The sequence below is a fragment of the Armigeres subalbatus genome, chromosome 1 (genome assembly GCF_024139115.2).
Source record: "Armigeres subalbatus isolate Guangzhou_Male chromosome 1, GZ_Asu_2, whole genome shotgun sequence".
Taxonomy (NCBI): Eukaryota; Metazoa; Arthropoda; class Insecta; order Diptera; family Culicidae; genus Armigeres; species Armigeres subalbatus.
This window is the reverse complement of record NC_085139.1, coordinates 72,837,939-72,859,724: the sequence shown is the minus strand read 5'-3', so window position 1 is coordinate 72,859,724 and position 21,786 is coordinate 72,837,939. Positions and strand designations below refer to the sequence as shown.

General features: G+C 40.2%; 1 protein-coding gene across 8 annotated transcripts in view; it reads right to left on the bottom strand.

Annotated features, from left to right (window-relative positions):
- The window catches only part of LOC134227108 (cadherin-87A), a 1,007,180-nt gene that overhangs the window by 709,932 nt on the left and 275,462 nt on the right, over positions 1-21,786 (bottom strand). Inside the window, exon 1 of one of the 8 annotated variants that reach the window (XM_062708441.1) lies at positions 3,288-4,729. The exons of the other annotated variants lie outside the window; for them this stretch is intronic. The gene's annotated coding sequence lies outside the window, so the exon portion shown is untranslated. Of the gene's footprint in view, positions 1-3,287; positions 4,730-21,786 lie in introns of those variants that run through there. 8 annotated transcript variants of the gene reach the window in all.

The following is a 21,786-nucleotide window of genomic DNA, read 5'->3' as shown; positions in this document are numbered from 1 at the left end:
TTAGAGATTCCGAATTGAATCCTCTATGAATTCCGACGGTAATATTCCAACTGAAATGTTCCAGAGATCCCGTCGAAAATCCTCTAGGAATTCCAACGTGAATGTTCAAGGATTCCGTAAGCAATGTTCCAGGGTGTAGAAGCAAATCGTCGAAGGACTCCGAAGCAATCTATCGAGGGATCCCGAAGTATAGTTATGAACATTATTGGATATCGACTACAACAATACCGGACGCGCCATTCCTGAAGCATCAAATCAAGTTTGGATATTATGGATATCAACGACTATAGCACCGGATTCGCTATTCATGACGTACCAAATAAATAGCCTTGGTATTCCTGACGCAGCAAGTGAATGACCGACATCCACAGCGACTCCAACATAGCAACACAGCGAACCGAATGCACCTTGGACTCCCGACGCAGCAGAACCAAGGTGGCAACAACGACGACGACACCAAAGACCTGACGCAGCAATTAATCAGTCCATCGAACAGTAGGGACAGTGAACCAATTTTTATTTAGAGAGCTCAGTTCTAATTTAGACTTAAAACAGATATGACCTTCATTGTAATGTAATTCTCCCGTTAGTTGAATAAATGTCTTTTTTAAGAAGCAAATCGTATAGGTCCGTACTTAATTGCATATCGTTAAGGGACTACGAATTAATCCTCCAGGAATTCCGTAAAGAATCCTCCCAGCGATTCTCCAGGGGCGTTGAAGTAGTTCGTTGAGGGATTCCGAAGCAAATCATCGAAAGGTTTCGAAGCAAATTATCGAATGATTCCAAAGCAAACCGTCGAATGATTTCAAAGCAAATCGTAAAGGGAGTCCGAACTAAATCTTCGATTAATTCAGAAGCAAACCGTCGATGTATTCCGAAGCAATTCGTTGAAGGATTTCGAAACAATTCGTCAGAAGGGTTCCGAAGCAAATCTTCGAACGATTCCAAAACAAATCTTCGAACGACTCCGAAGGAATTCCGACGCAAATTAACGAGAGATTCTGAAACAAATCCTCCATGGATCATGAAAGGTATCCCGCGCAGATTCCCTGGGGTATCACTCAACGATACTGAAAGGAATTCAGTGTAAATTTCTCAGGATTCCGGTTGGCTTACTTCGATGATTCTGAAAAGAATTGTTTAAAGATTCCAATCAGAATTCCTCTCGGATGCTGATGGGAATTTTGGAGATTATCATGCTGCTAGGCAAGCGGAAGTCAACTGGAAATCTGCCACTCCAATCCGTTTTGGTTGACCACATGTCTTTGACTGCTGGCAAGTACCACGATTGCTTTGATTGATATTGTGGTGGCTCTCCGTTGTTGTTCATGTCAAGCTAATTTTGATGATTTCAAATGAATTATGCTACTATGGTATGTCTGTTGATGAAAAAGTGGAGTTCGGAATTCAAAATATTGACTATGAATGAGTAACAAACTATTTTGGCTTGGTCGGTCAAGATTAAAGTGGTGCCAACAAGCGGTTTACAAAAGTATTCATTATCTAGGGGCCAGAGCTTCGACAAGAGTTGTCCTGTTATAATGACAAAATCATGGCTCGCACGAGTCCTTCAGTTTTTTTTAAATTTTCCACGAAAAATTGAAAACCATTGTTCATGACATTTCAATTTCTGTTTGTCGCAAGTGAGGAAAAATTTAATTTTGCCAAAAAAGTAATGACAATGTTAGCTACCCACTATGAGTTTGTATCGGTGGTGACGAAATCGAGGTGGTTGAAGAGAAATTCGGAGACGCATCATGGCAGGAAATCATACGTACTTTGGACTTCGCAAACGCTCCGATCCAATAGAGTTCGCTGCCGTGCCAAACTGACTATCTACAAAACGCTCATTAGACGACGGACACGAGACCTGGACAATGCTCGTGAAGGATTGGAGTTTTCGAGAGGAAAGTGTTGCGTACTATCTATGGTGGATTGCAGATGGAAGAAGGTACATGGAGTAGGCGAATGAACCACGAGTTGTATCAGCTGTTGGGAGAACCATCCATCGTTCACATCGCGAATATCGGAAAACTACGCTGGGCCGGGCACGGAGCCAGAATGTCGGACAATAGCCCGGTGAAAATGGTTCTCGACAACTATCCGACGGGCACAAGAAAGCGAGGTACGCAGCGAGCAAGGTGGATCGATCAGGTGGAAGACGATTTGTGGACCTTCCGCAGACTGCGAGGCTGGCGACGTGCAGCCATAGACCGAGTTGAATGGAGAAGACGTTATTTACTGCACAGGCCACATAATAATAATAATAACGATGTCCCTACTTTTTGAACTTTCTGTCAGCTACTGGCCAACTGGGACAATCCCAAAGTTTATGTTTGCTGACATCATGGCTTTCTTTCTCAAGATATAATCGAGCCATTTCTCCTTCTTTTGACTTCTTTTTTGAAGTTTCTGGCTTTAAAAATGCACCTTCATGAAACAATGGAATCCTTCTATTTTGGTTCTACAGTGGATCTGCCGAATTAAATCTGCTTCACAAATCAGATATTATTTTTTTAGAAGCCACATGTTTTTCAGTTACTCAAAATAACATTTTTATCTTCTTATTCTTAAATGGAACTACATTCCAACTGATACATGGACTGCTTTCCAACTAAGTGTATTTCAATTGGTCGGAAATCTGTTAAAAAGCACCAAGTGGCAAAAATACCCAATTCTCCGCCCAAGTTTTCGTGTAGCAGTTTCAATTTATCATAAATCGTATCGGATATAAGCCCCGTAACAAAGTCTTACAAGCAACAAACGTATGCATAACCCAATGTGCACCAACTTCCGTTTACCTTCTAAGACAAAATATTACAAGTCAGCCAAAAAGGCACTAGGTGCGGTTTCGCCGAATTCCGACCATAATTATTAATTAAACGCTTTTCATGCCTGCCATTGCATGAACTAGTAACTCACGCAGTATGGCGTAAGAACTCCGCATCTTTTCAACATCACCACAAAATAAGACGAAATAAAACATAACAAACCATTTGACATACGGAACACAAATATTCACTTAACATGTACCTAGAGGAACAAGCACAAAGGATACATTATGCCCAGCAAGTAGAGAATGTTTTCGTTCAAAAACTTTGTCAAATTACTTAAACCGGGTTGAACATAATCGAAACGTGATGGAATTAGGTCATCACTATTATATTTCAAAGCCCAGCAGCACGTCAATTTTACAAACAGGCCGAATAGGTATTTGAGACATCTACAACCCCACCCATCACAGCATTATTTTATTTCATTCATAAACAGTGGAATTTAATCACCTTTCTCCTCCTCCTTCAACTGGTTCTCCAGCTATTCAAACAGCTCGCACAACACACAAATAACGAAGCTCCAAATGCCAAATTCACTTCTCCTTCAATATTATTTTCTTCCTCTTGGAAATCTTTTCTCACTCGAAAAAACAAAACCACAACCACTTTACTGACTCCCACGAAGGATGATACCTCCTTCTTCAAGAGCCCACAACGCAGACGTCCTCCTTGATAATGATGAAGACGATTCCAGGACTCGCATTCATATTATTCGTGGTCGTCGTTCCGCTTGATTTACAGTTTTCGCACAACCTTCACCTTGCTGCTGCTGTTGCTATCCTCACTGTTGCCTCCTCATCCACACTTCGATGAACCGAGAAGATCCACTGAATAAATCATCCACTTTCCCCTTGCCGGGCACCTTACTTTTTATATTCTTTCTTCAAGGGCTTCTGGTTCCTTGACTTCTCAACGCGTGAATCGCAGCGTCTTTTAATTTCCTTCACTTTTTGCAGTTCTGCTCGCTGCAACAACACTTCTTCCCATCTTCTCTCGGAAACATGTTTCAATTATATTTTCTTTATTCTTTATGACTATTATGATTTGCCTCTCTTATTTTCATTTGCTTCCTAGAAAAAAACCGACTGCCTGCTTCTTCTGTTGTTCCGAGTGAGATATTATTTTTGCACCGACTGACAAGGAAGCACAAAAGTGAAACACACTCGTTGTCGCGAGCATAAAATATTCATGACGTTGGATCACTTTCTCGGTGGTACAACTCGCAGGAAAAATGTCCAAGCAGAACCTCCCACTGACTGATATCGGACTGGATTTCAACCGAGTAAAGATGTGTAATAGAACTTTGCTCTTTAGATAATGTTGGCGGCTCCCCAAGGTCGAAGGAAATACCAGCACCAACAACAACTCAACTCACCAAAGAACAACACAAACTCGAGATAAAGAATTAATAACAAAACTTTCACCAACGACGAATCGGGTGGTGCTTACTTGGCGGGGAACACTCCACACAAAGTGGCGATGCCACGGTGCAGGAAACAGGTGTGCGAGATACACTTCGACTTCTTCAACGAACACTCGAACCGCACCGCAACGAACCCTCTGTACAGTGGTTTTCCCACGAAAACTGACGAAATTGGTTAGAGAAACCCTTCCCACCTGTTCCTTTCCAATCGAAGATGAAGACTCAAGTTATCACCGTGGAAATTGCACCTATCGAATTCTCCACCGCGCGACGCCGTATTTCTGCACACAGGCGGCACTGACGACGATAACGGCCAACGCTGGAGATAATCCTGCAGTCATTGTTATTCTCAACCTCATTCACCGACGAGCGTTGGCGAGGCTGTACACGATGAAAGCTCAGTGTGAGTATCCTTTCCCGTACTTCAAGCCTTTTCAGTTCCGGAGGAAAAACCAATCCATTCGGTTTGAATTCGCGACGTGAACTGACGTCTCGTCGGACGAGGAATCAACATTTTGGTACGGCGGCTGCTACTGATATCGGGATCGTCGAAATCAAAACATGCCAGGACATATACTCTCGCTTGTGCTCAAACTTTCGAATGTTCTCATCTGAGAAGGACTGCCGCGGCGCATTGTATGCTCCTTCCGTGCCAGGATCCGTACCATCTCCTGGCGGGCATTGATATGATGGTAGGATACTGGTGGGACTGCTTTTGCGCATGTGCCAGAGTGAGAGGAAAATATAACTTGAGGTGGCGGCAAAACGAATGGCAATGGCGGTTGATTGAAAAAACGTGAAGTTCAACAAATTATTTTCCAGATTTTGTGAATTAACTATCAGTTTTATTTTTATCTAAAACAATGCAAATCTGTTAATACCTTTTTCTTCAAAACAAGTATTCAGCAAAACAAGTATAAACCTTTTTTTGTGAATTAAGCAGAGTTAGCCGCCCAACGTGCTCCGCAATAAACGTTTTCATGCGAAAGAGCACAACCCAATAAGGAGAAAGGGCGGCGTTTTTAATCGAAGGAGCCGCCGTCTAGAAGGTTTCCCCTTATGCATGGCGGTTGATAAACCGCTTGACGCCATGGGAAGTTCATTTTGGATGCTATCGAGCTCGAAACGTGCGATATTTCTGCTGGTAGGAGGTTACGTGGTGGTTGGTGTTGAAAGTACGAGAATGTTGATTGTAGGAAAAGCTTCAAAAATCCTACCAATAGAAAAGATATAATAGCACAGGCAGGATTATAAATATGGTTTAAAATAATAATTTTTGTAAAAAAAACTTCGATAATACATTCGCTGAACCTCACAGTTAAGCATCAGACCCAGTACTTTACGTATTGGAAATACGTATTGGTTTTCAGAAAATTCGTCAACCTGTGCAATCTAAAATTGGCATCGTAGAGCCAACTACGCATTTATCTAGAAAAGAATTGACGATGGAACGTGATGATTATTAAATTTTATTTAGCTCTAACTCTCAGACATTTATCATTAGCATTCAATATTTGATCGAAAGGATCGTTCTGGTTGGAAATCCAGGCTATTTTTTATATATGTTTTATATATTGTTGTAAATATTAAAATGAAAAAATAAAAAAAAAAACTCCTCGGATTTGCTAAAGAATGGCCTCGGATTTGCTAAAGAACATTCTTTTTAAAAGTTCCCAAAATTATCAGAACTCTATTTGGTTGCCCCCTCAAAATATTATTTTTGGGCAAAAAAATCCGAGGGGGGAGACAGAATAGTTTTTAAATATTTGTATCGGCCTAATTATGGGAAATTTACAGCTTTAATATCTTAGCCAGAGATGTCGACAACTCGAACCATGAGCGCATCTGGCTAAGACATTAAAGCTGTAAATTTCCCATAATCATCGATTAAAAAAAAATTGTTTTGTGAATCATAGTTGGAAAAAAATCTGCTCTTTTTTTTTACATTTTTTTAGAATCAAATAAAATACATTTAGTGTGAAGCAACTAATGGATATTTAAGTTTTCTAAATATCCCTTTGATCTGTCTAAATAATACACGCCGGTTGCACGCAAGCGCGCGCTCAGTAAATACATCGGCGTGTAATACGTAGAGGTCGTAGAGCAAAATCGTTCAGAGACCGCTCTTATATTTTAGTCTTCTTGCCCTCAGATACTTTCAATCCATACATGCATTCTAAGTAGTTGGAACAGTGACCCATTTTCACCCCCAACTACCAAATATTGCTTGCACCATTATGGGTACACTGTTCCTTTAGTGGCGGTAAAAATTAATATTGGTTCCCATAGTGGTGCTATCTATTAATTTCTAATGAGACTTGCCACTATTGGTACGCTTTATTGATCGGGCTATGCCCATGAAGGCGAGAATGTTTTCAACCCGAAAACATCCTAAACCGGACCGAGAATCGAACTCGCCATCTCCGGATTGGTAATCCTACGCCTCACAAGGCTACCTAGGTAAATTGGCACAACTTGCCAATGAGGCACGCCGCATGAAGCTTGAGATCCTGGGACTGGTCGTAGATAGAATTTCAAAAGGTAATATCGACATCTGTACGGGTGATTTCTAAGCAAATATCACATCCGACAACTCGAACCATGAGCGCATCATTGGACGCCATGGTCTCGGATAAAATAACGAAAATGGAGAGCTGTTCGCAGAATACTGTGGTAACGACATGCACAGTAAGTTTTTCTTTTACGAGCCCGGCAAAATTTGGCATCGCTGCAGCTCAATAAATTTAAAAAGTACAAATTGGCAGAAAATTTCATTACTGATTTTCTGATTGATTTACTGATTTTCAGCTAAATACCTAACGCACTTCAGCAACCGAAATATCACTTTTACTGAGAACTCGACAAAAATTATGTTTGTCGAAACTCAGCGGCGCCCACCTCGGGACAAAAACACAACCTCGACAACCTCGGAACAAAAACTGCTGAGATCTCGAAGAAAAAATTAAGTGATTGGAGATGGCTCTTCCCCCATCGACCGATTCACATGGCCACCTGGTCACCGATATTGCGTCTGATCTGATTGTCATCGGTGAAATACACACTTAATAATTTTACCGGGATTTCAGTAAAATATTAAACATTTACCGAGATTCGCACAGTCGTGCCCCAAAAAACATGTTTCTAGCAGAGATGTATGTCAAAGTTGCTGAAAATCAGCAAATAATTCGCCGAAATTCAACTAACAAACGTCAATTTTGCTGGGATATCAGTTTTTTATTTTGCAGGCCCACTTACTTACTTATGGATCCTGTACACCTCCGGTGGTGCAAAGGGCCGACTTGAAAGATCTCCATCCTGAGCGTTGCCCGGCTATCGCTTTAACCTGTTGCCAGGTTAGATTTCGGTCGACTTCTTTTATTTCTTTATTGAGGCTTCGCCGCCATGAGCCTCTGGGTCTGCCTCTGCTGCGATGTCCCGCTGGGTTCCAGTCTAATGCTTGTTTACAGATTTCGTTTCCGCCCCTACGTAGAGTGTGGCCGACTCAGCCCCACTTCCGATCCCGAATTTCTGTTGCTATCGGCCTCTGGTGACAACGACGATGGAGCTCGTTGTTTGAGATCCAGTTGTGAGGCCACCAGGTCCGAATTATATACCGCAGGCATCTGTTAATGAGTGTTCTCCACTGATACACACCATGTTTCGCTGGCGTATAACAGCACAGATTTCACGTTAGAGTTGAAAATTCGTATTTTGGTGCGTTCACTTATCTGCCCGTTTTTCCAGATATTTCTTAAACTCGCAAAGGCAGCCCTTGCTTTCTTGATTCGTGCGCCTATGTCGATCTTGGTACCGCCGTCTGACGCCATTTGGCTACCAAGATATTGGAAGCTTTGCAGGCCCACGGATGTGCGAATTTTTGCCGAGCTGCAGAAATAAAAACTGAAATAAAATCTAAGATTTGGGCAATACAATGGATCACCGAGGAGACCGGGAAAAAGATAGAGGAACAAAACCGAACAAACACCAGAGGACCCAAAGTCTTAGCCCGTTAATGATACCTGGCTCTGTAGAAGGAAATAAAACGCTCATGTCGACGAGACAAGCGAGCATGTGCGAACTCTCTCGCCGACGAAGGAAAGAAATCCGCAGCAACCGGGAACATTTACCTTCTCTACGATATCTGGAGACACTTAAGGACAAGCCTCCCGGAATCCAAAATTGAATGCACTCGCGTTTTCAAGGGTACCCCATTCAAAACGGAAGCCATGCACAACTATCATTTTTATTATTCCAGCCTTGCTGCGCCGCATGCATGCAGGGCGAAGATGAATGTAACTCAACAAATCAAAGTAATATTTCGTAACGACGGAAGCAAAAAAAAAATCACTCCAATGAAAACTTGTTACAATTAGCTGTTTTTAATGATTGTGTACTTCTATACGTGCAATAAAAATGGTTTCTCATAATACGGGATCATTGATAATTATGAATTCTTTTCACTGCAGTACACATAAAGAAAAAATGCAAACATAAATTTCCAAATAAATAAACGATTTGAAATTGCATCGCTCTATTTACTTTTTCGGTTCGCAGTGACTGGTTCGCGGTGACATTATTAGGATGAACGTAAACATAGCGGGCTGTGTTCTTTCTCTCTCAGAATGCAACGATGCCAGTGGAAGACGCTAATAGTCACTAGTCAGCTAATGACCAACCCAACTGACTAATGGAACGTACACACGGTCAAGCAGTTTGACCAACATTGACTCCACCTCTCGTTTATTCAAACATCCCTCAAGTTTCACCAACAGCGACACGAACAATCAATTCATTCGACCAACAATATCACACACGAACGACCGAAGCACCAACTCGAGCACCAACCATCAAAAAATATATGGGGGTTTGTTCAACTTCACTACAAATGCTCAAACATGTTCGGCGAACCTTGACTCCACCCCCGACAACTCAAACCAAAATCAAACTGTTTTAATTTTTTCCAACCGAGCCGCCAACTGTCAAATGGTTGTTCGAACAACTTCACACACGTTCAAACAAAGCAGCAACCGAAGCGTTTTCTTGGGGGCGGAGTCAATGTTCGTCCAACTGCTTGACTGGTGTGTACGTTGCATAACTGAAACGCTGGTTTAAGCACTTGGAACATTTTTTCAAGTGCCAGTCAGTCCACCACCACCCCGGCATGATCTCCCTAGGATTCGTTGTTTCACAGGCGTCAATACCGAAGCTCCATCACTGTTGTTAGAGATTCAAACGGTTATTCAAGGCATGAATGCGAACAAAACTCCGCACATGGGGGGGTCCCGTAGCGTAGTTGGCTACACGTTCGCCTTACAAGCGAATGGTCATGGGTTCGATTCCCAGCCCCTCGACCAAAAACTTACGTCAGTCGCCGGATGTGCGCAGCCTATGCGGTGGCGTATTGGGGTACGCGCCTAACCGTCACGGCTTCCTGATGACGACTGACAACTTGTTCTTCTCGGAGGCATTTCTCCAACGTTACCCGGATAAATGGCAACCAAACAATGCAACGATTATTGGATGCACGACATGAACAAAACGAACACAATGGACTCACGACGAGATGGACCAGCAACGACAACAACAACAATGAATAATGGAAAAATCTAAAAATAGGTTCTGTGTGGATTCTGGCTGCAGAATACCACAGTAGATCTCGGCACAGTAGCGGTTAAGTAACACAGAGTGCCCACCAAATAAAGAAAGGAATAAAAAAAACTCCGCAGGAATCTCGCATATCAGTCAAGATATTCAAAGCTGACCTCATGATATTCGCTCAACTATTGCATAATTTGTCCGTATTATACTTATAAGACACCACAACTTTCCCTATCGAACTTTTCTTGTACAATTTTGCTTCATGTTACCTTTGGTTCTCGAGATACCATTCGATATACCGAGCTCACTCTTGTAGGCTTACATTTTACAAATTGATAAATTATCTGAAATCTGAACACGTTTCAAAAGAGTAAAGTGATTTATCACACAGGACTGAATCCGATTTCCATCCGCGAGGCAATTTCAACGGTAAACATCAACATAAACAATGCTAATAGACCAGTGCATGATGACGTAGGTTGACAGTTCACAGAGCTTTTTCACCGGGACTTAGCCTCTGGCGAAGCTTCCGATAAAATTGTTTCGTCATTTTATTCGCATGTAGATGTCCTTTGCGATTGATTTCATGCTGAATGCAAAGAATATCATTGAAATATTCGGATCGCAGCAATTTTAAACTAAAAATATGAATTTTAATTTTCTCCTCATCGATTTTTCTTCTAACACCTTGTAAACAAGCTCTGTGAACTGTCAAATAAGTGAGGTTAGATCAAGATATTGCATTGGTCTATTATGTTTTAGTAAACACACTCAGTGACAGGCGAATGAATGAGTTCGTGGAGTAGTCGTCTGACTATGTCATTCTATGTTTTGAATATTCATGCGATGTTTGTCAAAATTCGGACCGAAGTTGCTTCATGAAGATGAATATTTTAAGCTCTGCTTTTGAGGTTCCTGGCGACCATGTATCCCAGCTCGTGAAATTTGAGTAGCTCTGACCAAATTGTAGAAACATTTTTGTACTTTTCTGCGGGGTTTAGTGAAAGCGCAACGATGAAGAGTTTTTTTACACCGTCATCATTGAACTCATTGCTCGTCCGATTTTCAGTTTGCGAGTCATAAATCGATAAGGTGATCTTGAAAAAGCGCCTAGGGGCGATTCAAATATGACGCCCACTACTTTTTAGGATTTCTAGACCCCCTCCCTCCCCTCTGTCACGCTTTTTTGTATACCTAGTACATGTACTGTCACAAAATCTTAGACCCCCTCCCCCCTAAAACCAGTGGCATCATTTTTGAACGTCCCCCTATTATATTATATATTGAAAAAGCGCCTACCTCCATAAATTCCAATTTTCACAAGAAAATCATTTCCAGCTGTTTTTCTTTATTTTGCGCCTCAGCTCAGGTACGTTAGAGCAATATACAACAACCTCAACCGATGAAGATCCAACCTTTCCAGTGATGATGGACAACTCTACTATTTCAAACCAATCCGCAAGCTGTCGGTTCCTGGATCGATATTTACTCCCGTGGCTCGAATACTTTTTATCGCACCTAAATATTGAATAAATTACATAATACAAGTTTTGTTTCAAATAAAATACCCAGGAAACCAGCATTCTAGAGTATCCCGGATTGTGACCAGATGGACCAAATACCCCAGAACATATTCCAATAGACTTGATTTGCAAAATCATTAAGTTTAACCATCCCAAAGCCAGGTCTCGGAATTGATCGATAAGTAGGCTGACCAGATCATTTCGGTGAAAAAACGGGATAAACGCGCTTGCAAAACGGGACATGTCAAAAAACCTTGTGACAAAATTCAAGAGCTGTGGAAATTGCAAAATTAATGGACTTAATTTTCATTTCTCGTGTAAGAAGTTAGAAATATTTTAGAAGGAATTATTCACGACCATAACTTTGTATTCTAAGCAGGCATTGCCATATCATCTGAGCACAGGATATCATCTTTATTTGTGCAAAGATATTATCCTTAATCAAAGAGCACTCTGGAATGATATTATCATTTGAGCATTTGATGATGATCCTGATAGCCAGTGTGGTTCGGGGTTTGTTCAAGTTGCGAGGGCGTTGCTACAACAAAAGTAGTGAAAAAACTTTTCTCCATGGCGAACATTGCACTTTGTTTATTGAGCAGACAGATAACTAAGATCGATATCCCAGCATATCATCAGTATCTTTGCTCAGAAGATCGAATGATGGGATAAGTTGCAATGCCTGATTCTAAGTTAGTTGTGGAAAAATACTAAACTACAAATATTTCTCTCTTCAATGGAAAGCAGACAAAAAACCCCGAAGGAATATAAAAAATGTGAATTTTAATATTTTATTTTTATCTGCTCTTACACATGCATTAAGGTTTTGTTATTGACCGACCAATATCAAAAGCTTTTCCAATTCTGAACATTTAAAAATAACAAACAATAGCCAAAGTACCAATCTAATCAATTCACAGTCCTTTTCGATCGAAACTGATGCTTAATTACGCTTAAAGTAGCCTCACACTTCGGGAATATTGTTAATTGGTTTTGTCCCAAGTGTTCCCCGTGGGACTCATGCAATTTCGTCGCGGAAAGGTAAAAAATCCTGGCTTATTGCCTGGTTTAAAGCTCGGACTCTCGGAGATTTCCGCCGGATTGTATTTTAAATCGAGCCGAATTTCTTATTTTCATAACGGAATCCCATAAATCTCGTCCACACATATGGAAGCGAAATTAGCAGACAAGTTCCTGATGTGTGAAAGTACGAGCATACCTTAGATCTAGCCTATAATCCGATCAAATTTTCCCTCGGTTTGAAACTGCCTTAAACTCGATTTTGTTCAGTTGATTTATTATAAATTATTTGTTTCATGCCGTCGTATTTTACAGTGGATGATTTCGAAATAATCAGAATTATTCAGAAAGACTTTGAATGATTCGAAAAGAATCAAATTATTGAACAACAGTACCTACTTCGGAAGATTTAAAACAGAATAATGTAAAACAAACTTAATCTGAAAATAAGAATATTTGTCCCTGTCGCTTCATTTATTTGACGTTGAGGCGTGACCTGATTTTAAGGAAATACTTGTCTACCAAGTTACTACTTCCGTTCAATCCACTGATGAAATTGGCCAAATTTTAATGCCTCCGGTATAAGCAAAAAAAATCATTGGTTGTGTTAAAATCTCCCGGAGAAGCACCTGTTGTCGTGGCCCGTTTAAAAGCTTAAGAAAAGTCGATCAATAGAAAATACAAAACGGCATAGAAAGCGTGGTAAATCTCTCTAATCGGGACGAAAAAAACTTTCTATGTATGATCAATGCAGAATCAATGAAAAAACGGGACAAATTGAGGATTTTTCAGATTACGACGGGACAGCACAAAAAGGTCTAAAAAACGGGACTGTCCCGTTAAATACGGTACGTATCGTCAGCCTATCGATAAGTGGCCACTTCCCACAGGGAATTAGCGTTCCAGGGCGTTCCGGAATGTGACCAAATGGATAAAATACTCTCAGAACACATTCCTATGGACTTGATTTGCAAAATCATGAAGTTTGATACGTCGCAAGCCAGGTTTCGGAATTGATCGAAAAGTGTCCTCATTCCTCAGGGAATTAGCATTTCAGGGCATACCGGAATGTGACCAGATGGGCCAAATACCCTCTGAACACATTCTCACGGATTTTTTTTTTTCACAAAAATATGAAGTTTGTTACGTCGCAAGCCAGGTTTTAGAATTAATAAAAAAGAGTAGCCACTTCCCCCAGGGAACCAGTATTCCAGGGCACTCTGGAATGTGATCAGATGGACCAAATACCCTCAGAACAAATTCCTATGGGCTAGTTTTGCAAAACCATAAAGTTTGATACGTTGCAGGCCAGGTTTTTTAATTGATCAAAAAGTGGTCACTTCCCTCAGGGAACTGGCACTCCAGGCGATCCCGAAATGTGACCAGATGGACAAAAAAACCCTCCGAACTCATTCCTGTTTAACCCACTTGTGTTGTCCCAGCGTGCTATTTATTCGCATAACAGTCACATTCCAGATTTTTATTTTTTGCACACAAAATAAATATAATTATGATCCATTTAGTAGTTCCATAACAATGTATGCAGATAAAGAATTTTTTGACAAATTTTCAGAAAGGTGGCAGGTATTTTTAATTTATTATAGGTTCCCAAACTGTGGGTCGCGACCCACAGGGGGGTCGTGGGATGTTCAGTGGTGGGTCGCTAAAGACAAATCTTAATTCACAATTTTGTTACTATTTTGTCCCACAAATCTATTCTATATTTTGAACTAGGATCTAAGTAATGATTTGATGATTAAAGAACAACAAACCTAACGAGGTCAACGGCCTTTTTTTTGTTATACGATATTTGGGCAAGTAGATAAGCGGGCTTGGTAGTCATATGGCTACTGCTTCTGCCTCATACGCAGGAGGTCGTGGGTTCAATCCCAGGTCCCTTCCATTCTCCTACTTTGTATCTTTCTCTATATTTCTCATGTTCTAGCAATCGCTAGAACTGGAAATGGACTTCCATACAGTTTCCATTACTATTCCTATACCTTCAACTTGAGTATTCTAACAGTAGTCTGCTAGAATTGGAAATAAACTATAGAGCTCGTTTCCTACATCCAATTAGAAATTCCATCAGTTGCTTTCTCCTATCTATCACATTGGCAACTCGTTAGCCAAGACGGACCTCTCGAACGTAATCCAAAAATTCCAACAAACTCCGCATGAACTCGCGGCAAGTGCAGATGTATATTCGGCTTGCAGTGGACGAGTGATTGCATCATCATTTCCTCCCCCTTTCCCTACATTGACTTGCATTCTGACGTGGCAGGCGCCAGTATGACCTAACAAATGAGATCACCAGTACATTGAAGTTGTGTGCTAGTCCCAAGCAAACATCTGTTGGTCCCCTGTGCAAGAACAGCTGATCTGGTCATAATGGAGTAGCAACTACGAGCAGTCAATCAAGCTCAAGCTCAAGCTCAAGCTATACGATATTTCGGCAAGTAGAAAGAAGTCCTATACAATCCAAATCAAACCCCGAACACAATCCAAAACAAATCCTAATCCAATTCGAATCCAATCTATATCAAATCCAAATCCCTTTAAAATCCAATCCAAATCTAATTCAAATCCAATCCAAATCCAATCATAATCAAATCGAAATCCAATTCAAATCCAATCTGAATAAATTTCAAATCCAATCCAAATCCAACCCGAATTCAATTCAAATCCCGTCCAAATCCTATCCACATCTAATCCAAAAAATTGACGAAATTTGGTACCTGGTGGGTCGCAAGCAATATGGGATTCTGCTAGGTGGGTCGCATATCTAAAAGTTTGGGAACCTCTGATTAGATTGTTTCACAAAGTCATGGAGTTTGATTCGTCGCAAACCAGGTCTCTTAATTGAACAAAAAGTGGTCACTTCCTCCAGAGATCTAGCATTTCAGGGTGTTCCGGAATATGACCAGATGGACCGAATACTATCAGAACACATTCCTATGAACTTGCTTTGCAAAATCATGAAGTTTGTCACTTTTCCATGTCCATTTTCAAAACGATGACCAATGTCCACGAAACTTTAGCAATTTCGTGATCGATTGCAGAAAACAGATCCAAATTTCGATGCTGACTGCTGAGAACCGTCATTTTGAAAATTTAATTTCCCGTAAGTGGTAAACACGTAGACTCTTGAAAGTTTCTGGAAGAGAGGTATCCTTCCTTTTTGAAGACAGACGGTTTCACACGAAGATTTCTAAGAATGTATGCTGTTGCTGGCAGACATTGAAGGAAGAAGAATTTTGTTGTATATATATATATATATATATATATATATATATATATATATATATATATATATATATATATTGGGTGGCTCAAATTAGTATGGGAAAAACTTTTTCCAATTTTTTGATGGGCCGCCCTCTTATTCGGTTCTATTTGATGCCCTGATGCTCTGGACAAAATTTCAGCCAAATCGGCCAACGTTTGGGCGGTGCTAAACTCGTTGGAAGTTTATATGGAAAAATGTATGCAGAAACATCCAAAAACTGTAAATTGCAGTTGGACGGCACAACTTACGAAGAAGAACTATGATACTCATTCAGATCTTGAAGAATTTAATACAGAATGTTATGCAGAAAACCGCGAGAAGATTAGAGTTTGCCCGGCTTAGTTATTAGCATTTCTCTGAAGTGGGGTTTGAGCAAATTTCGTTTCTTTTACCTTTGAAAAGAAATAAATTCACCCCTACAACACTCCAGTAAAATGCTAATATCTTTGCCTAATAAACTCGAATCTTCTCGCTGTTTTCAGCATAACATTCTGTATTCAATTCTACAAGAACTGAATGCGTATCATTGTTCTTGATCGTAAATTGTGCCGTCCATCTGCAAATCACTGGTTTTGGATGTTTCTGCATACATTTTTCCATATAAACATCCAACGAGTTTAGCACCGCCCAAACGTTGACCGATTTGGCTGAAATTTTGTCCAGAGCATCAGGGCAATAAAAAGAACCGAATAAGAGGGCGGCCCATCAAAAAATATGAAAAAGTTTTTTTTGAGCCACCCTAATATACATATATATATTCTCATTGACGAACGAAAAAAAAATGCGGTAGAATTACTTAATTTAAGAATGTTCACCGACGATTCTCAGATAAAAACCTGTTTGATCTTACAATGCACGCATTAAAAATCAACTATGGCCCTTGCGGAATGTTTTCACATGAACTGAAACAGAGGTAAATTTCTCCGAATCCGTGGTTGATTTTCAGTAATTTTCATAGTAATTTTAAAAACAGAGTATAGTCTACGAAGTAGTAATTTTTACCATGGATTTTTTTCAAATGCAGAATAGTGAACTAACCCATTAAATCTATTAAAGAGAACAAATCCTGTGCTTATCATAAAAATGATAACATATTTTTAATATTCGATTGGCTTTGATGGAACTCAATCATTATAGGTACAATATCCTATCATGTCAAAGTGGATGATTTTTTTTATTATTTTTCATGGTCTAATAGAATTATGAGATTCGTTTTTTTAGGTAGGAATGTGTGGTCCTCGATCATGAACATAAAGAATGCATGCCACCGCCACGTGATAGCCGTTATACGACATCCCTATGTAAGTACATGCATTCATTATAAGTATGCAAGCGTCAAGTTCATCGCAGCAACCCGGAATACCTCATACTCTTTCAGTTTAAGCCAATCCTGAGACGAGACCTGCAAAGAGGAAAAAATGTAACTTCAGCTGCTGCCAGTCAACTGCTGTCACGAACTGTCAGGTGCAACCAGCAGCTTTTTGAGTGAAAGTATTGGTATCCCAAATAAAATATTCCACATCATTTTTGTTTTACCAAGACTTTTTTACTTTAACGAGTATTCCAAACCTTCCGTTTAGCTTGTTAATAATCAGTAATAAACCTGTGTTTTGTTCCCGGTATAAAAATCCTTATGAAAATGAATTAACTATTTCGTGAATTGGATACACTTTTATTGTGCTCAGAAGGGCCCACCTGGGGCTTAGGTGAAACAGTCAAGTAAACAGTTGAAACTCGATGGTCAACTGTGATGAAAAGAAGAACAAGTGTCAAAACAAGAGAAAAGAAGCAGCGTCTTTGCAGGTCTCGTCTCAGAGCCAATCGAACAACTAAGATATTTGAATTCCACTGGAGCTTCTGCAGATGAATTCGTAGATCTTTTTGAACCTTCTAGCATTGGAAAATTCGTTACAGTTTGTAGTTCTTTTCTCCCTTTTTGCCTTCCAGATTGGACGACATTTTCTTCCTCTGTAATGAATTCTGCGTGCCTGAATCTTGAAGCTTCTTCCAGCTGGAAGAGGTTTCCTTCCCCAAGAATGTATTCCGCTGACCTGATTTCGCTTCGCTACAATCTTCAGACGTTTTTCGACTCCGTAGTAGCATTTTGATGGTAATCCCACTTCTGTGTGTTGTATCCAATGAAAGACGTATTCTCACAGTTTGTTATCAATCAGCACCCATCAGGAATAACCTTGTAGCCACTTTCTAAAGCTATGTTTATTGATTCATCCTACCGGGTTTTGTTGTAGTCTGGTATTGCCCCATGAACGTTCTTGCAATTGGGAGAGTTAAGAAAAAGTGTGTATGTGAAAAGTACTTATTTACAAACTGCCAATACCCTCCCCTCGGATATGTGATCTTGCCGCGATGTGTGGGCTTACGCCATTAGCACTGATATGGCAACCAAAGACATATTATCCTGTCGTGGTGGTATCACATGTTGACTATTTTTGTTTGGTGTCGCGTCACATATCTCGCATTGGCGCACTGATTTAACGCATGTGCATGTGATCCAACGGACATCGTGTGTTGGAGCCTTGAATAATAGTGCAGTCAGACAGAGGCCTTTTTCATCAGTGATAATGATGTGAGTTCTCTTCTTTTCGGCAATACTTTTCTGATGCGTTCCCTGTGACGCTGAGTCGTATCCACGCTTACATTTAGCTAGCTAGGCATTTATTGAAAAACAAAGTATTCAAGACATTCGTAGGGAATTGACTGCTGGATTCACTGAGTAAAAAATTTTTCAAAACTAGGAACGTGGTGCCAGTTTTATTTTGTTATGCCTCACTTCGAAGAGCAATAATAAAAAATACCACATATTATTATGATGGTATATGAACAATATTATAACGGCTTCATTCTCGATAATTTTTACAAATAGATAGGCAATAGGCGTGATGAAACTTTACTTTGCCACCGAAAAGTGAATTCTATAGATGACCTTGATTAGAACTTAATAGATAATCACCGTAATTAATCAAGGATAAGGCTACTTGTTAGAACAGTTTAAAGTTATAGGCAACCTTGACAAAAAAAATAATAAAACAAACTAAAATCTTTAACGGTTTCCACTCACATTGAAATTGTAGTGTCGACACAGCTTAAGAGCATTGACGAAACAATGACATAGGTAAACAAAGTGATTTGACGAACGCATACCCTACACCCAGAACAAACAAAGTTAATTAATTTTCATTCTGCATTATTACAAGTTATAAAATAGAACACTAATACGTCGAGTCGATTCCAAATCCGAACCTCACATCCTACCCCATGGCGTTCAAGTGGTCTGCAAGGACTCTTCTGCCACTACCCTCTCTATTATCGGCCTTGGATTGACTTGCGCTCTCATTGCCCCAATAAACGCTGCAAAATGAAAATGAAAAAGTACTTATTTACAAACTGCCAATATGTCCCAACAAAAAAAAATTACTCATTTTCTAGTAAATTATCACATTATTCAAATATTCACACAGTTGTGTGTTAACCAGCTTTTTCTCATTGTACTCGTAATTAGAATATTGTTCATAAAGTTGAACAAATCTGTTCCAGTGATATTATTATTTACATAGTTTCGTTTTCGAAGTTCGAAGAAGTTTTCCCAAGAACTAAATTTTCCGATTCAGATCAGAGAACAACTTATTAGGCACCTAACGATGGGACTACTACTGACTGCTACCGGGCACATCGTTGATTGCATAATAAGCAAACAAAAGAGCCAGTCAGTTACAAACGAGCACTGAACTAGTGTCTACTACAAGTCACCATTGCCACACCTTCTCCGGTAATTTTCTCCAATTAACTTGTGTATTATACTGCTCCGTTGTCAGCTGAATTGCTGGCTCACCCGTGATAGTTTGTTAGTTATTGAAGCTGTCAACACATAGAACGATGATCGTTCAATTCATACGACATGAATTTCAAATTTTATTTTTATTTTGCGATGTTATATTTACTGTTCCAGAATTCAATCGGGGTAATTCGACATCTTTGTGTAATTGAAAGCATACAGTTTTGTTAAGAGCTCCTTTAGATAAACATAGAACTCGTGATGAAAAAAAAATCATCTTTTGCAACTACATAGTTGCACAAATTACTATTTCTAGTTCATACATGCCAGTCTATACCTAAAAATGTTCAAATGTTTTCAAATGCAAAACGATACAATAATGAAACCTTGCATGAAAAACACTTTCAAATTCTCAGAATCAATGTAACCAGATGTTATCAGGGTTAGAAGTTGCAATGTACTCGATACATTTAATTTTTATTGTTCTGCATTTAGATCAATGGCTGGAAATGGAGTCTCCTGTTAGCCTTGCGAGCAAAAGCGTAATGTTGCCAATCCGTAGAAGGCGAGTTCGATTCTCATTTCTCTGTCCGTTCCGGCCATAGAAAAGCTTTCAATTAATAACTGAGAAAATGACGAAGCAGGGCAAGTTCCAGTTGGAATGTAGAGCCGTAGAAAAAGAAGAGGTCTGGAAACAGAGAAGGGCATTTCATCAAACAAATCAGCCAGTACAGAATTCACTGAACTAGGGTTTAGGTAGCTATGGATACACGATTGAGTTGAGAATTTTCCAAATTCATAATAATGGAAAAACAATTTAGGTATCTCATTGCATCAGTGGACTTGTGCGTTGAAAATAATTACTATTCCTCCGCATTGAAATATAATCTACCCCACCATATAACACTACCGAGAACGAGTCTAAAATAAATTTTCTGTTCGGAACATAAAAGCAACAAGCCACATTTCCATTAATAAACTCGCACACGCCGGGCGCAGGCATCGATTTCCGGGCCCCGGGAAAACCACATCGCGCTTTCATCACTCTGATCTATTCGGCATTTGGCAAATGGCGCTGATCCGGTCAAATTGGCTCCAATTTGGGAAACTACTCGGTTTTTGCCAAATACCAAATCGAAAACGCGAAAAGCCAATCTGCACAAATCAATGGCAGCCAGATCTCCCTCGCAGCCATACGAGACCGGCCGCACACGCACTGCATCTCGTCGGAAACAGCCGGAATCCGGGAACACAATGGTAAATCTTCCTCCCGCAGTGCTAATTCCGGTGGCTGCAATCAAATAAATCCCAATTAAACCCGAAAATGCACAGGTAGTGACTGATCCTACCCCCACCATCGCGCGCTCGCTCGATTCGGCCATTGCAATGTGTACATTATCTGCGAGTAAAGTGGCCCAACACACTTATTCCACCCATGCACGCTCGCGGTGGGTCCACTATCTCCACCTCGTACGCACCAAACCAAACGAGCAATATTGACATCCGATCGTATGGCCATCGCCGCCACGCTGCCGCCGCCGCCGTTGTCGTGGAGCTGTTCCCGTCAGAATTCCGGACGGACGGGTTCTATCGGTTCCCGTTTGCACACAAATAAACACCACCCGGTAGGGACTGACATTCGAAGATACAAATGATAGAAGGGTGAAGGGTATAAGGCCGAGGGATGAAAGATCGAACCGCCATTAGGACAATGGGAAAATTTCAAACATGAAACAAGAATCAAGGATAAATTTCCAAAAATATTCAAATTGGTTCTAGGAGCTATGTTAACTCATGTAAAAATTGGCATTCTTTAACAAATTTTAAAAGTGGAAGAAATCCTCACAGAGCTTCCCAGGAAGATCATTGGGATTTTTATTGAAGAAAATCCCAAGTGACATTTCTGAAAAAAAATCTTGGGGAAGTTTTTGGATTTTCGATTTATATATAACTCGTTCAAACTGATGTCTTTCGACCTTCACCATTGCTACTATTTGTTCCACTGTCACGCACACCCACACCCGCCGAACGATAACAACGTCGTTAATGGCGATCTCCTCCCTCACAGGTTGTCAATATTTTTCACGCGAAAATCATATCGGATTAACGTGCTCCACCGGGATAATGTTTTAATTTTTAAATAATTTAGCAATTCCGATTTCGCGGCATTTATTTCGATGCTCTGTTTGGAGCGCGACCGGATTGCATAATGATTGAAGCCCTGATTCGCGATTGTTTTCGGCCCTCGTGAACATTAAGAACTGGTTCATTATTAAGTGATAAAGGCTATCGCATTGATTCGGAAA